A 15103-nucleotide genomic window follows, 5' to 3' on the forward strand; every position below is an offset into this window, starting at 1 on the left:
CAAGGAATAATTTCAACTTTCAAGTCTTATTATTTACGAAATACATTTCATAAGGCTGTAGCTGCCATACATAGTGATTCCTCTGATGGATCTAGGCAAAGGAATGGAAAATCCCCTGGAAAGGACTCATGATTCTAGATGCCAGTAAGAACATTTGTGATACATGGGAAGAAGTCAAAATATCAATATGAACAAGGGTTTGGAAAAAGTCAATTCTGGCCCTCATGGATGGCATGGAAGAGTTTAAGACTTCAGTGGAGGAAGTAACTGCAGATGTTGTAGAAATAACAAGATGTGGAGGCTGAAGATGGAACTGAATTGATGCAATCTCATAATCAAACTTGAATGGTTAAAGAATCACTTCAAGTGGATGGGAAAAGAAAGTGGTTTCTTGAGATGGAAACTACTCCTGGTGAAGGTGCTCTAAAGATTGTTGAAATGACAAGAAAGGGCAGCCCTGGTGGCGAAGTGGTTTAGCGCTGCCTACAGCCCAGGGTGTGATCCTGGGGACCCAGGATCCAGTTCCACGTCGGGCTCCTTGCATGGAGCCTGTTTCTCCCTCTGCCTGTGTCTCTGCCTCTCTCTCTCTGTGTGTGTGTGTGTGTCTCTCATGAATAAATAAAATTTTTTTAAAAATGACAAAGATTTTAAAATATTGCATAAACTTATTTGATAAAGCAGCAAGGTTTAAGAGGATTAACTCCAGTTTTGAAAGAATTTCTACTTTGGGTAAAATGCTATCAAACAGCATCACATGATAGAAATCGTTCATAAAAGAGAGTCCATTAGGGGATCCCTGGGTGGCGCATCAGTTTAGCGCCTGCGTTTGGCCCAGGGTGCAATCCTGGAGTTCTGGGATTGAGTCCCACGTCCAGCTCCCTGCGTGGAGCCTGCTTCTCCCTCTGCCTGTGTCTCTGCCCCTCTCTCTCTCTCTGTGTCTATCATGAATAAATAAAAAAAATAATAATATATATATAAAAAAAGAGAGTCCATTGATTCAGCAAACTTCAGTATTGTCTTATTTTAAGAAATTGCCACAGCCACCCCAATTTGAGTAACCACAGCCTGATCAGTCAGCAGCCAAGCAAGACCTTCAACGAGTAAAGTGATTATTAAGCCTTGCTGAAAACTCAGATGATGGCTAACATTTTTTAGGAATAATGTATTTTTTTAAATTAAGGTATGTACACTTATGAGTTTTAAAAAAAAATAATGCTACTGCACATTTAATAGACTATAGTGTAGTGTAAACATAATTTTTATATGTACTGGGAAACCAAAAAATTCATTTGACTCACGTTATTGTGATATTTGCTTTATTGCGGTGATCTGGAACCAAACTCAGAATATCTCCAAGATATTTTTGTACCTGCAATGCCTACTTTCCCCTTGAACCTGTCAACACCAATCCCATAGTCATACTTACAGATGCCAATAAAACACCTTCTTTTCCAATTAATAGCCCCACCTAATTTTTATTCACATTTTATTACAAAATATTTATTTATTTATTTATTTATTTATTTATTTTTATGAATTTATTTTTTATTGGTGTTCAATTTGCCAACATATAGAATAACACCCAGTGCTCATCCCGTCAAGTGCCCCCCTCAGTGCCCGTCACCCATTCACCCCCACTCCCCGCCCACCTCCCCTTGCACTACCCCTAGTTCATTTCCCAGAGTTAGGAGTCTTTCATGTTCTGTCTCCCTTTCTGATATTTCCCACTCATTTTTTCTCCTTTCCCCTTTATTCCCTTTCCCTATTTTATTACAAAATATTTTAAAGAATGCTCCATGAGTAGCATTCTCTTAAATTCACTTCTCTCACCAGAACAAGCAACCATGCTGAGAACTGGTGTCCCAAACAGTTTATAAGGACCTGTGGGGTTATCAGCTAATAAAGCTGGAAAGTAAGTGGAGACTAGGTGCTTTGGGAATGCCACAATTTAAAAGTTTAAAATTGCTATACTGTTCTTAAAATTGTTTTAAAATATATCCTTTTAATTAAGACACTAATTTTAAAGTAATCAAAGCATCTTGTCCCCAAAATTATTTCAGTCAGCTATGGAATTTTTTACTTTGATGAGTTCAGGATTTTGAGGACACTTGTAATAATTTTTTCAAAATGAACAATCATTTATACACACATTATCAATTTTATAAGTCTATTTAATCCCTATACTTTTTCTTAAAGCAAGTGTTCTACAACTGAAAAAGAAGCTAAATCATGGATTGAGATTTTTATCTTTAAAGAAAAGAAGAAATGAGAAGGTACTTCAGCAGATTCAAATCTAATTTTTAAATTTTAAATCACTCATTAAACTCATAATTATCAAATAATAACATGTTTAGGTTTATAGTTCACAACTTGATATTTATTTGAGGACTTTGAGTAATGAACACCACAGTACTCATGGCACCAAATCAGCAAATTTAAGATGCATTATCTTCTTACAGTGCCTCAGATATAGTAGATATTCAATAAACTCTAGATGATTCAGTTTTTGAAGACAGTTATAGTAGCAGGTTGCATTACTGATATTAAAATGAGGCACACACATTTACTGAAAAGATGACCTGGTAGGCTGTAAATTATTTTTATTTCAACAACCACAACATGTCATGAGTATTTTCACGCATTAGTGATCTGTTGGATAGTTTACTTCTATTCTAAGCCAGCATAAGTCCAGAAAAACATTTTATTCCCATTCACATGACAATTTTAATTTTAATTTAATTAACTTTAATTAATTTTAGCCTTTTATTATAGCACATGAATTGGTTTATTTAATTTTGAAATAATTTGGTAATTAATAGTAGAGAAATTAATAAAGGCTTGAAAACTACTGTCTTCCAATGCCTCTATCCTCATTTTTTCCCTTTCAAGTTTCCCAATTTCCTTCCTTGACTAGTTCTTATGAGTGAATTTTTTTTTTTTTAATGAGTGAACTTTCTAATCAACCAATGATTTCACCTCATAAACCTTTTGGAATAAGAGCTCAGAATTAAAACAATGAATACATAGGTGGACACTAATGGGAAATAATTATCATACAGTAGGTCATATCAAAAGCACTCTGTGTATACTATTAAACTAACCCATTGAGTAGGCTAACAACAAGGTTATTAAGTATGACCTAATTTGACTTAATATAGAGCTAAGTTGACTTAACATAAAACACACTACAGCTTATTTTAAGGAGTGGCAAGATATAAAGTAGATTGGTTGGGTTAGTTATAGAACAGATGTGACACTGGTGTTTTTTTCTTTTCACTAACATCTGTGCTATACCTTATCCTTGTTGAACTGTTTATATTCCATGGGTACTCTCATTAGTGTTTCAATTATTTTAAGACTCAATGAACAGCTAGCTTTATCTCTTAGGAAGGAAAGGTAGTACAAAGGATAAAATGTGATGAGGGCTGAGGGCTACTGTAAAATATTAACATTTAGAGAATGACTCTTTGATGGATCCTGACCTCTGGTCAGATGCCTTCACTGTATTTTGGTCTTTCTAAGCCAGGTATTTACAGGTACTCTCCCCACCCCTTTTAAAACTAGTGCTTCATTCTTGTCTCTTATAACTGTATCCAATCCCAAAGGTAAAAGACAAGTAGAGGGCAAGGATGCTTAGCCAGGTTTAGATTGAGGTTAGTCTAAGTTTAGGCTATGAATCACAGCTGGCAGAAATCAGTGTTCTCCTAAGACCAGGAAGTCCTCAAGACCAGGCAATGTAGATAAAAGACTTCTATAGACATTTTAAATGTAGATAAAAGATATTTTTAAAAGATAAAAGACTCTTTGTAAACTTTTACAGATACAAGTATTGTGGGAAATTTGGCCCACAAGGAGAAGCAATTTGGCAATTGTACACTTAAGTACCAAATTATTAGGGTGCCTGAGTGGCTCAGTCAGTTAAGCATCTGCCTTTGGCTCAGATTATGATCTTGGAGTCTTTGAATCAAGACCTACATTTGGCTCCCTGTTCAGTAAAGAGTCTGCATCTCCCTCTCTCTCTTTCCCTCTACCGCTCCCACCCTGCTCATGCTCTCTAATAAAATATTTGAAAACAAACAAACAAATTATTTCAAAATTAAATTAAACCAAGTTCATTTAAAAGCCATAATTACATATATAAAAAAAGCATAGATCACGAAATATCTCTACATAGTCCCTCAAGTAACACAATTTGCCTCCTTTTAGCAAAACCACATTGATAAAGCTTGTATTACATTTCTATTGCTTGTTTCCTATTGCTGCTATAACAAACTACCATAAACTTGGTGAGTTAAAACAACAAAGGGGGCCCCTGGGTGGCCCAGTCAGTTAAGGGTCTGCCTTCAGCTCAGGTCACGATTCCAGGGTCCTAGGATTCAACCCCACATCGGCTTAACAGGGAGCCTGCTTTTCCCTCATGCTCTCCCTCCCACGCCCCCTGCTTGTGCTCTCTCGCTGGTCAAATAAATAAAATCTTTAAAAAACAACAACAACAACAGATTTACTATCTTATAGTTCTGGAGTCAAAAGCCTAAAATCAGTCTCTATGGGCTCTGGGGACAAATATGCCCCTTGTTCTTTTTCCAGCTTCTAGAAGCTTCCCATGTTCTTTGGCCTACATCTCTCTGATCTCTGCCTTCCTTTGCCACATTTCTCTCTGCCTTTGACCTTCCCTCTCTTATTCTTATAAGGTCCCTTGTGATTATGTTAGGCTCACATAGAAAATCCAGGATAATGGACCCATCTCAAGATTCCTAATCACATGAGCAAAGTCCTTTTGACATGTAAGGTAAAGTCTGTTACCTTCACAGGTCCCAGTAATGAGGATGTGTACACCTTTAGGAGGCCATTAATCAGCTTAACTATTTAAACTATCTGTTTAAACATTTGAATAACCTATTGAAACATTTATTCCATGTAGGCCAAAGAACATGGGAAGCTTCCATTATTCCATGTAGAAGATAATTTTTCAGATTTACATTAAGTTACAGCTCAAAGAAAACCCTGAAAACATCCAGTCCAACATCATCATTATATATTGATAAGAGAGCAGAAACATTATCTTGCCTCCAAGCACTTGCTTTTTCTATCACAGCATATCACAACCACCTATCCTCATCGCTAGTCCAGGATTTGGAATGTGTTTATCTTTCTCTCTTTACTTTTGCTTCTGGATTCTGCTATTGCTATTCCTTTACCCTAAGACTAGACTTACTAAATAGAAATTTATACTAAGTTCTACTTTCTTAACCATATTCTCTTTCCACTAAATAGCTTTATGTGCTAGCAAGCAAAAACAGCATCTTTCATACTGCAAATATATGAGCTTTCACACACTTATGACCCAGTGCACTTTTGAATTTTCCTAAAACCATTTTAAACTACTGCTTCTAATGAGCTAATATTTTTTTAAATTTTTCACATAGGTATAGGACAAGCACTATATGTACATTATCTCATTAGTCCTCATATCAATTTTATAACGGCATTTATTATCAATATTATCTTTCTTTAAAGAGAAGAAAATTGAAGCTTAAAGAAATTAAGTAACTTGTTGAGGCTTGGACTCTAGGATTCATACCCTTGCTAACTCCAGAGCCTACAGTCCCAGTCACAACCCCAAGGACTTCTGTCTACAGTTAATTGGGGAAGATGGCTAGCTGAATGGAGTGTGGTCATTGCTCACATTGGGAGTACATGAAGTCATTGGGAGGGAGAAGCAGGCTCTCTACAGGGAGCCTGATGTGGGACTCGATCCCAGGATTCCAAGATCATGACCTGAGCCAAAGGCAGATGCTCTACCACTGAGCCACAAGTGGGGCACTTGACAGGATGAGCACTGAGTGTTATGCTGTATGTTGGCAAATCGAACTCCAATAAAAAAAAATATACCAAAAAAAAAAAAAAAGTCATTGGGAGGATTCAACCAAAGTCAGGGCAGCAGTTACACGGCCAAATAAAACTGACTAACCATGCCCTAAAAATACTCTGTACATCCATCCACACCCTTGGAAGAACACTGAATTCAGCCCAAGGTATGAGATCTGTTTTTCTTTTAGTATTTATTTATATGTCTAAGTATTATGGATTTGGACACTTCTTACACGGGAAAAATTGCAGAAATACTAGAATTCCAAGCAAAAAAACAAATTTAAAGAGACACACTTTTTGGACAAAAGCATAGTATCTTTGATGATAATGTCTGTGGAAATACACTAAAAATCATCGCTAATGTAACTGAAATTGTTGGGCATGTTTTCTTAATGATTTATACTTAATTATCAAGGTTCAGCTTAATCATACTAAAATGTTTTTCTTTTTAACTGCTTGAGTATCTATTTAGAGAAGAAGTTTATTTAAATTTCAGAAAAGCAAAAGTTGGACAATTAGGTGTGAAAAATTATAATGAATGCAATTACTGTTACATTATTAGACTGATGGAAAGAATGGTCTAGTAAACTGATCTGTGTTTTTGTAGGTATAAATGATGGAATGCTATTCTTCATGAGCCAAGTAAAGTTTGTTATTGAATGGAGGTATTTTGTTTGATCATCAACTTTACTACATCACAGTAATATAATACATGGCTAAAATATTTTCTGCCCAGTTGAAAGTCAAGAAAAGAGTCTCAGAAAAGGATTGAAGTTGTTAAATTAACCACAACATTCTGGACAATTATGAAGCAAAAATGAAAAAAAAAGAGTGAGAAAGAAAAAGAAAAACTAAAGAAAGAAGAAAAAAATATTTGAAGACACTCAAATGATAAAAAAGAAAAAGAAGAAGAAATGTAATATGTTCTAGCAACCATCTTAGTAATGGAAGGGAAAAATATTTTACCATCATATCCTCAGAAAACCCACAAAAAAGAGGTACAAATTCCAATTAAATTCCTAGTTCCACAGCTCCAATTCAGGCAGAATTACACCTTTGCCTACATTAGTTTCATGAATTCCTTTAGTTCCTGATTTCCTGGAGCCCTGAGAAGAGAAGGATTAATAAGTGACATATTAGCCAGAGAAAAAGAAAAAAAGAAGGAAAAAAAAGGCTTAGCTTTCACAGATGGTTTGTACAAGGACACCAAAGGAAGACAGGAGCAAGAGTGGAATCATCAAGAATAACAGCAAGGTCAACAGGATTCCCAAGTATAGAGAAAGGAGAAACTCTCCAAAATTACAAAAAGAAGGTAAATGTGTTCCATTATAAAATGGAATGCTCCTGTTATTAGTAGTAACAATAATAGATCAATAATACAGTATCAATAATACTTAATACAGTAGTAAGTAACTACTAAGAGAAGTTTGCTTTCATTGAGCACTGATCTGCTGGGCACTACAGTTGAGCCTCGTAGGTCTTAGCTTAGACACTTCGATACATTCTATTATTATTCAAATTTTACTGAGTAAGGAAATTGAGGCACAGAGTAATTAAGGACACTTCCCAAGGTCAAACACCAAGTAAGTGACAGAATGAGGATTCGACCCAGGAAATCTGATTCCATCGCCCATGCTCAGCTAACCCACTATCCCACTAGGATGGAACTGGAAATGTAAGGTACTTCTGAGCTATTCACATAGGAAACGACTTGCTATTTGCCTCCTCCTTACACTACAAAAATATAAAGGTACATGGTTCCTCTTTGGTTAACATTCTGATGTGAAGCTGGATGTTTTTCTGCCCACCCACACTCTGAAAAATTCTTGTACACAACCCAATTACAATTTGGAAGAGTTAGAAATACAGCTGTTCCAGCAATAGCACATCTTCCCCACGAGCCTTCAGTCTTCCCCTGCACACACCATACACACACACACACACACACACACACAGAGTGTATGGGAAGATTAGACCCTGGTATCTACATAGATTGTCTCTCATTGTTGAATCATCCCTGCTATCTTTATTTTCAGGGTGTTTATCATAACTCTTTTGTTCCACTTGCAACCCACTTGCTGATGCATCGTTCCTTTCTTTGGTTAAGATAAAAAAAGATCTTGACAGCTGTATCATGGAGAAACCAAGACAGATTTACAAATGTAACTGAAAAAAGCAGTAACCTATGCATTGAGTAGTGTTGGCTAAGGTGGAGTCATCAAAAGTGGTTCAAGGTTTGCTTAAATAAACTGAGGCTACTACTCATACAAATGACTTTCCAAATATTCTAAAACAAATGCTGCCTCAAGTAATGAAATTGTTTTAAAGCTGAAGTTTTGAAATTTAATGATGAACTATAAAATTCTACATATTTCTATATTGGCAGAAGGCATTATGATATCAACTTAGAGAAAATTAAAACATTTGGAGAAGCCACTACGAAATTATATCACAAACCCAGCATATACATAACAAACAAGGGAAGTACAAATATCATAAAATTTTGATTATATACTTTGAAATATGAAGGACAACACCCCACCCCTCGTCTTATATGTTTCAAATTGCTCCTTAGGTAAAATTGTAATCTTCACATTGTAAAACTGAAAACTCTACATTCTGAAAGGGAACAGTTAACCCTTCTCCTTTCTTCATGTTAATTTTTATCAATCTAGATGACAGAACCAAAGATAAAAGACACTTTCTTTGATTTATTCAAGTGAAAATCTTCTAAAATGTGTAACATTTTTTTAAGATTTTATTTTTTTAAGATTTTATTTATTCATTCATGATAGACACAGTGGGAGGCAGAGGGAAAAGCAGGCTCCCCACAGGCAGCCGGACATGGGACTCAATCCCGGAATTCCGGGATCATGACCCGAGCCAAAGGCAAATGCCCAACCACTGAACCATCCAGGTGCCCCTAAAATGTGTAAATTTTAGTAGCGCATACAAACTAAGGACTCAAGAGTACACTTCCCACTCTAAATTTAAGGTCCATTTATCGGCATCAAAGAAGTGTTGAGATGAGCATATTTTTAAGATAAGATATATAGCCTGCATCAGAGTCTCAAAGGAATTTGTTAACCAAAAAACAGCCAAAAAAAAAAAAAAAAAAAAGTTGAAAAACCTTGTTCTAGATTTTAAAGGAAAAAAAAATATCTTTAACTATAGAATTCATGAAAAAAAGTTATAAGCTTGAGCATGGATAGAACAATTAAGTCCAGTAAATGTTCACTTATTTCCTCTGTTGCACTACAGTTTTAAAAAGGCACAGGCTCTAGTCCTCATTGTTTTGGTCTCTTTTTAGTGTGTTTGGAAATTTCTGTATATAGTTAAAAGAAAGAACTGTTACTTTTCTAAATCAATTCAGCACCATCAGTGAGCTCTCTTAGTTTGTTATATACAACAGAATATTTAAATTTACTTAATAAGTAATTGTATTTGGATGACAAACTAAATTAATCTCTGTCCCCATGTAACAATTTGACATGCAAATACATTGGGCTTAATTCCTGGTAAATACATATATACTCCATACCAAGGTGAAAGTTATTTTAACACACTCTGAGCATTTTAAAATTATAATACTATTGCCTACATGTTGTTAAATTATTAAATAGTTAATTTTAAAGTCATAAGGGCAGGATGAAGGGTAATTATTCTTTTCAAATCATAATTTTTCTCTTAAAGAAAGAATTCAAAGAATATTTTTCTTTTGTTTTACAATTATAAGTAAGTTCTCAAATTATGACTGTGTTTCATGATCATACTTAAGGCTCATTTTTAACCCAAAGTACTGAACACGAAGTAGGCATCCAGTATTTGATTTGATTTTTTTACTTTTTGAGCAAAAGCAAATATATCATTTAGAATACCACTATAAGATACTGTTGTCTATAGTACAAATTGAAGCTATATTAGAGATATGATGTATGACCAATCTACTCACCCTCTTCTTCCCTTCCACCCTCCAACAACTCAAGAGTTTAAGACTATTTTTTTTAACATTTTATTTTTAAGTAATCTCTACACCCAATGTGAGGCTTGAACTCACAACCCCGAGATCAAGAGTCATGTGTTCTACCAACTGAGCCAGCCAGGTGCCTCAAGAGTCTAAGACTCATTAGTGGTTGTATTTAAGCATTTCTTTCAAGTGTGAATGTGTATGTCACCTAGGTATGACAAAACTTTAAGCTTTCTAAAGAATAATTCTCATATAGAATTATGTAAGAAGCTTAAAAAATGTAGAATTAATTAGTAATTGAAAATAGACTTTATGCTTAGACACTATTTCTCCAATGTCCATAAAATATTAAAATTTTAAAATAGATCTTTTTGTCCAGCTACCGCAGCTCATTCAAATCAGAGTTCTCTATGATGACTATGAATGAATGAATTCTCTTTAAAGGTTAGTTCTGTGGCTTCATGCAGCCAGCAGCCAAACATCTGGCTAATTCAGTTAATAAACTATAAATATTTTTTTTGGTTATCCTATAAAATTATTTGTTTAAAGATTTTATTTATTTAGAGAGAGAGTGCACATGCACACAAACAGGGTGAAGGGGCAAAGGAGGAAAAGAGAGAGAATCTCCATCAGACTCCTCCCCAACTGAGGCAGGGCTTCATCTTTGCGACCCTGACATCATGACCTGAGCTGAAATCAAGAATCCGACACTTAAGCAAATGAGCCACCCAGGGGCCCCTATCCTATAAACTCAGTGATTGATCATTTTTACTTATCAACCAGTTGCAGCTAACATGTTGAAATGAATCTATATTTTTGTACCATGTGACAGTGCAAAACAATGTCCATTCTTAGTTGGGAAATAGAACTGTTTGTTTTCCCAAAATTTTTCTGTAAAAGGATAGCATAAATAAGGTTCCATTCTGCCTACTTCCTGTTGTTAATCCAGTACTAATAAAAGGAAACTGATTTTCCAATCCCAGTTTAAGGAAACTATATGGTTTGAGGGCTTGAAGAGACTTCCTGCTTCCAGAGCCAGCATTTTCTCCCAGAATATTCTCCATTGGCCCAGACCATCTGCTTCATTTTGCCATCAAGTGGACTCATTCAAAAAAGGGTATAACCACAGGTGGTGCCTGGGCAGCTCAGTCGTCAAGTGGCTGACTTCAGCTTAGGTCATGATCATGAGGTCTGAGGATAGAGCCCCAGGGAGGGCTCTGTGCTTAATGGGGTCTGCCTGTCCCTGTCCCTCTCCCTCTCCCTCTGCTCTTCCCCCATTTGTGCTCACTCTCAAATAAATAAAAATGTTTTAAACAAACAAAAAAGGGGGTGCCTGGGTGGCTCAGTGGTTGAGCATCTGCCTTTGGCTCAGGTCATGATCTCAGGGTCCTGGGATCGAGTCCTGCAACAGGCTTCCCACATGAAGCCTGCTTCTCCCTCTGCCTCTGTATTGCTCATGAATAAATAAAATCTCAAAAATAATAAAATAATAAAATAATACAAACAAAAAAGGATATAACCATAGAAGGACAATTCACAACCAAAAATTATAATGGCAGGGATCCCTGGGTGGCACAGCGGTTAAGTGCCTGCCTTTGGCCCAGGGCGTGATCCTGGAGACCCGGGATCGAATCCCACGTCAGGCTCCCAGTGCATGGAGCCTGCTTCTCCCTCTGCCTATGTCTCTGCCTCTCTCTCTCTCTCTGTGTGACTATCATAAATAAATAAAAATTAAAAAAAATATATAATGGCAAATAAACACGTTGAAAAAATTTTAGGAATCTAAAATTTGCAACTCAAAGCAATACTGAGATTTATTATTTCCTTATTAATTGAACAAAGATTAAGAATTCAGTGCATTTAAAGCTGGTTCTTTCAACTACCATTTCCTGGAGTATAAACTGAAGTATAAACTGGAGTATAAACTGCTACATACTTCCAGGACAGTAACCTGGTAATCTCTATCTAGAGCCTTTATTTATTTATTTATTTTTAAGTTTTTTATGTATAGGGATCCCTGGGTGGCTCAGCAGTTTAGTGCCTGCCTTCGGCCCAGGGTGTGATCCTGGAGACCCGGGATTGAGTCCCACATCAGGCTCCCTACATGGAGCCTGCTTCTCCCTCTGCCTGTGTCTCTGCCTCTCTCTTTGTGTGTGTCTCTCATGAATAAATAAATAAAATCTTTTGTTAAAAAGTGTTTATTTATTTATTTAAGTAATTGCTACATCCAGGTGGGGTTTGAGCTCACAATCCCCAGATCAAGAGTTGTATGTTCTGACTGAGCCAGCCAGCCACCCCTCTATGCAAAGCCTTCAAAGTGTTCTTATTCCTCAAAAATTCCTTTCTCCTCTAGTATCCTAAGGAAATAATCAGAAATTAGAACAAAATGTGCATAAGGATGTTCAATTATTTGGAAACAACTAAATACCCAGTATTAGGGAAGTAGGTAAAATTTTGATATATGTGGCCCATATAGTATTTTACAACACATAATTTTTAATAGTAAGAGAGATTTATTTTAATGTTAGTGGGGCAAAAAAACACATTATACTCTTATATAGAGAGGTAAGAAAAAATCACATCAGACAAAAGATTATAAATAAAGACACAATTGTTACATCTCAGAAGTAGGATTAAGATAATTTGTTCCCTCTGCTTCACAATTTCTTGTACTTTCTAAAATATCTCCTGTGAGCATCTAATTGCCTCCAAAGAAATGAATTTTAAAACTTTAATTGGGGGATCCCTGGGTGGCTCAGTGGTTTAGCACCTGCCTTGGGCTCAGGACGTGATCCTGGAGTCCCGGGATCAAGTCTCACATCGGACTCCCTACATGGAGCCTGCTTCTCCCTCTGCCTGTGTCTCTGCCTCTGTGTATGTGTGTGTGTGTCTCATGAATAAATAAGATCTTTAAAAAAATGTAATTGTAATGGAAAGTATTTGGATTAAAATGCAGGTAATATGATGCGACAAAGTTGCAGTTGTTTGTGAATGCCTCTCTTAAAATTCAGAGGGGTAGCTATGTTTTTATATTTTAAAACATCAATTGGTTTTAGAAAACAAAATGAAGGACAAAAAAGTAGAATGGTTTGTGGGAACCTACTAACAATTTTTCAGGGAATGTTCATCAAGCCAGCCTCCAAAATAAGTTTTCCTAAACTTCTCACTTACCAGTTTCTCTGAACTCTCACAGTAATAACCGTAATGGCTAGTGAAAGCAGAATCTAAGAAGTGGCTACTTTTTAAGCGTTGGGTCCTTGATAAGTTATCTGCTTATGGACAAAAGACTGTATATATTATTTTTAATGATAGATCTGATTGGTATGCGTGGCCTGTTAATTTTGTTTCTACTTTATGAGCTGTGTGGAGACAAGATGGATAAACCTTGAATGCCAGGTTCATTCTCCCCCTCAACCTCTTATTAGCCTGTATTGTATACAAGCTACACAGAATTTTACCTATTATTTCTGGGGATAATCACAAACAATAATTATGAGAAGATAAGAAATTATTAGGAAAATTAACAGCAAAATGAACCACAAGAAGAACTATTATAGTAAGAGAAAATATCATGAATAACTGAGTGGATATTACCTCTATTTCTTATAGCAGTGTTTCCACAAAAAGAAAAACAAACTCTCCCAGGATGGAGAAGTTTAACATTTGGGGATCCCTGGATGGCTCAGCGGTTTAACGCCTGCCTTCGGCTCAGGGCATGATCCTGGGATCCCAGGATCGAGTCCCTCACTGGGCTCCCTGCATGGAGCCTGCTTCTCCCACTGCCTGTGTCTCTGCCCCTCTCTCTGTGTCTCTCATGAATAAATAAATAAAATCTTAAAAAAAAGAAAGAGAGAGAACTTTAACTTTTGATTCTTTAGTTAAAGTTTATGAAATACCTAGCAAGGGAATTTGATACACAGTAACGCTGCTACAACTTATACATGATTTCTAGAAATAATAGATGTCCATGTTTGTGCAGGTTAATTAAGAGTTAAGCCAGGAGAGGGGTGTAAAGTACCTAGGAAATAGAATTTACATGAGCAAAATTTAGCATAGGCTCTCAACTGCAAGAATCTAATGAGTAGAAATTAGGATTTTTTAAAAGATACCTCCTTTTTAACAGCTCTAATATTATAAAGAAGTGTGGAGATAATGACCAGCAAACATCAGCATAATAATGCTTTCTTGATAGCTAGCTAATATAGTATCTTAAAATGCAGGATAGAACTAGTATTGTAAATGTGTAAGGATAACTCAGAATGAAGCCAAATGAGCTGAAAAATAAGAAACACAAAGGAGTCATAGGAAAATCAATTTTATATTTTCACCCTGCAGGTAACAAGTAAATCCTAATTTCATTATGTTCTTAGCATTTTCATGAATAGGCATGAGTTATTTTTTTATATTGTCTTTTTTTTTTAAGCTTTGCCTTTATGGATACATAAATTTCATTTGAAAAGAAGAAAAATTAAAAATCAGAACTTCCAGTTAAATTTGAATTTCAAAAAAACAACAAATCATGTGTTGTAAATGTTTCATGGGGCATACTTCTATTAAAAAGTCATTTGTTGTTTATCTAAAATTCAAATTTAACTGTGTATCCTATATTTCATCCAGCAACCCTAGGTATGGTAAAAATATATTCTAAATAAAGAATACTTTCCTTTTTTTTTTTTTAATGAAACTCCTTATAATCTTACTTAGGACAAAAACCCATGCAAATGTATTGCTCCTATAGGAGATACCTGTGTTTAAAACAAGAAAAAAGACAAACCATTAGGTTTTAAAGCTTTTTATACTCTGACAAACTAGTTCCTTAGCAAAAAATAATCCTAAAATCTAACTTGAAAAACTATGGTGGGAATAAATAGAGTCACTGGATTACTTGTATTTTGTAGTTACTACATTAAGGACAATAACAATGAGTAAATAAATCATCCTAAATTGTAGAATAAAAAATAGGTCCAGGCTACAAATAAAACATTGCTAAGAATAAATTTTTGATAACTTGAGGTGAAACTGTCAAACATTCAAAATTTAATTTGATGCTTCCATACATGGGGAAAAAAAACTTAGCTAGTTATGTCTTCTGATATTTTAATTAACTATGAAAGAAATAAAAAATTTCATTCTAAGAAACTATACATCAAAGGCATATCCCTGAGGAATAGCTCTCTATGTAACTTACTCTAATGTAGTCTCTGCATAGGCAAGCTGACCAAAGAAGTTCAGCATCTTCCTAAACTATATTTTGCCACTGACTGA

General features: G+C 35.5%; 2 long non-coding RNA genes across 3 annotated transcripts in view; one reads left to right on the plus strand and one right to left on the minus strand.

Moving 5' to 3' along the window:
- Window positions 1-15103, minus strand: part of LOC112670551 (uncharacterized) — a 43931-nt gene that overhangs the window by 25195 nt on the left and 3633 nt on the right. The gene's annotated exons all lie outside the window — the stretch shown is intronic.
- On the plus strand, window positions 791-13645 carry LOC118350656 (uncharacterized). Its single transcript, XR_004804879.2, has 3 exons — window positions 791-2273; window positions 6479-7183; window positions 13448-13645. It is a non-coding gene; the product is annotated as an uncharacterized LOC118350656 (long non-coding RNA).

Source organism: Canis lupus, chromosome 14 (assembly GCF_003254725.2).
Source record: "Canis lupus dingo isolate Sandy chromosome 14, ASM325472v2, whole genome shotgun sequence".
Taxonomy (NCBI): Eukaryota; Metazoa; Chordata; class Mammalia; order Carnivora; family Canidae; genus Canis; species Canis lupus.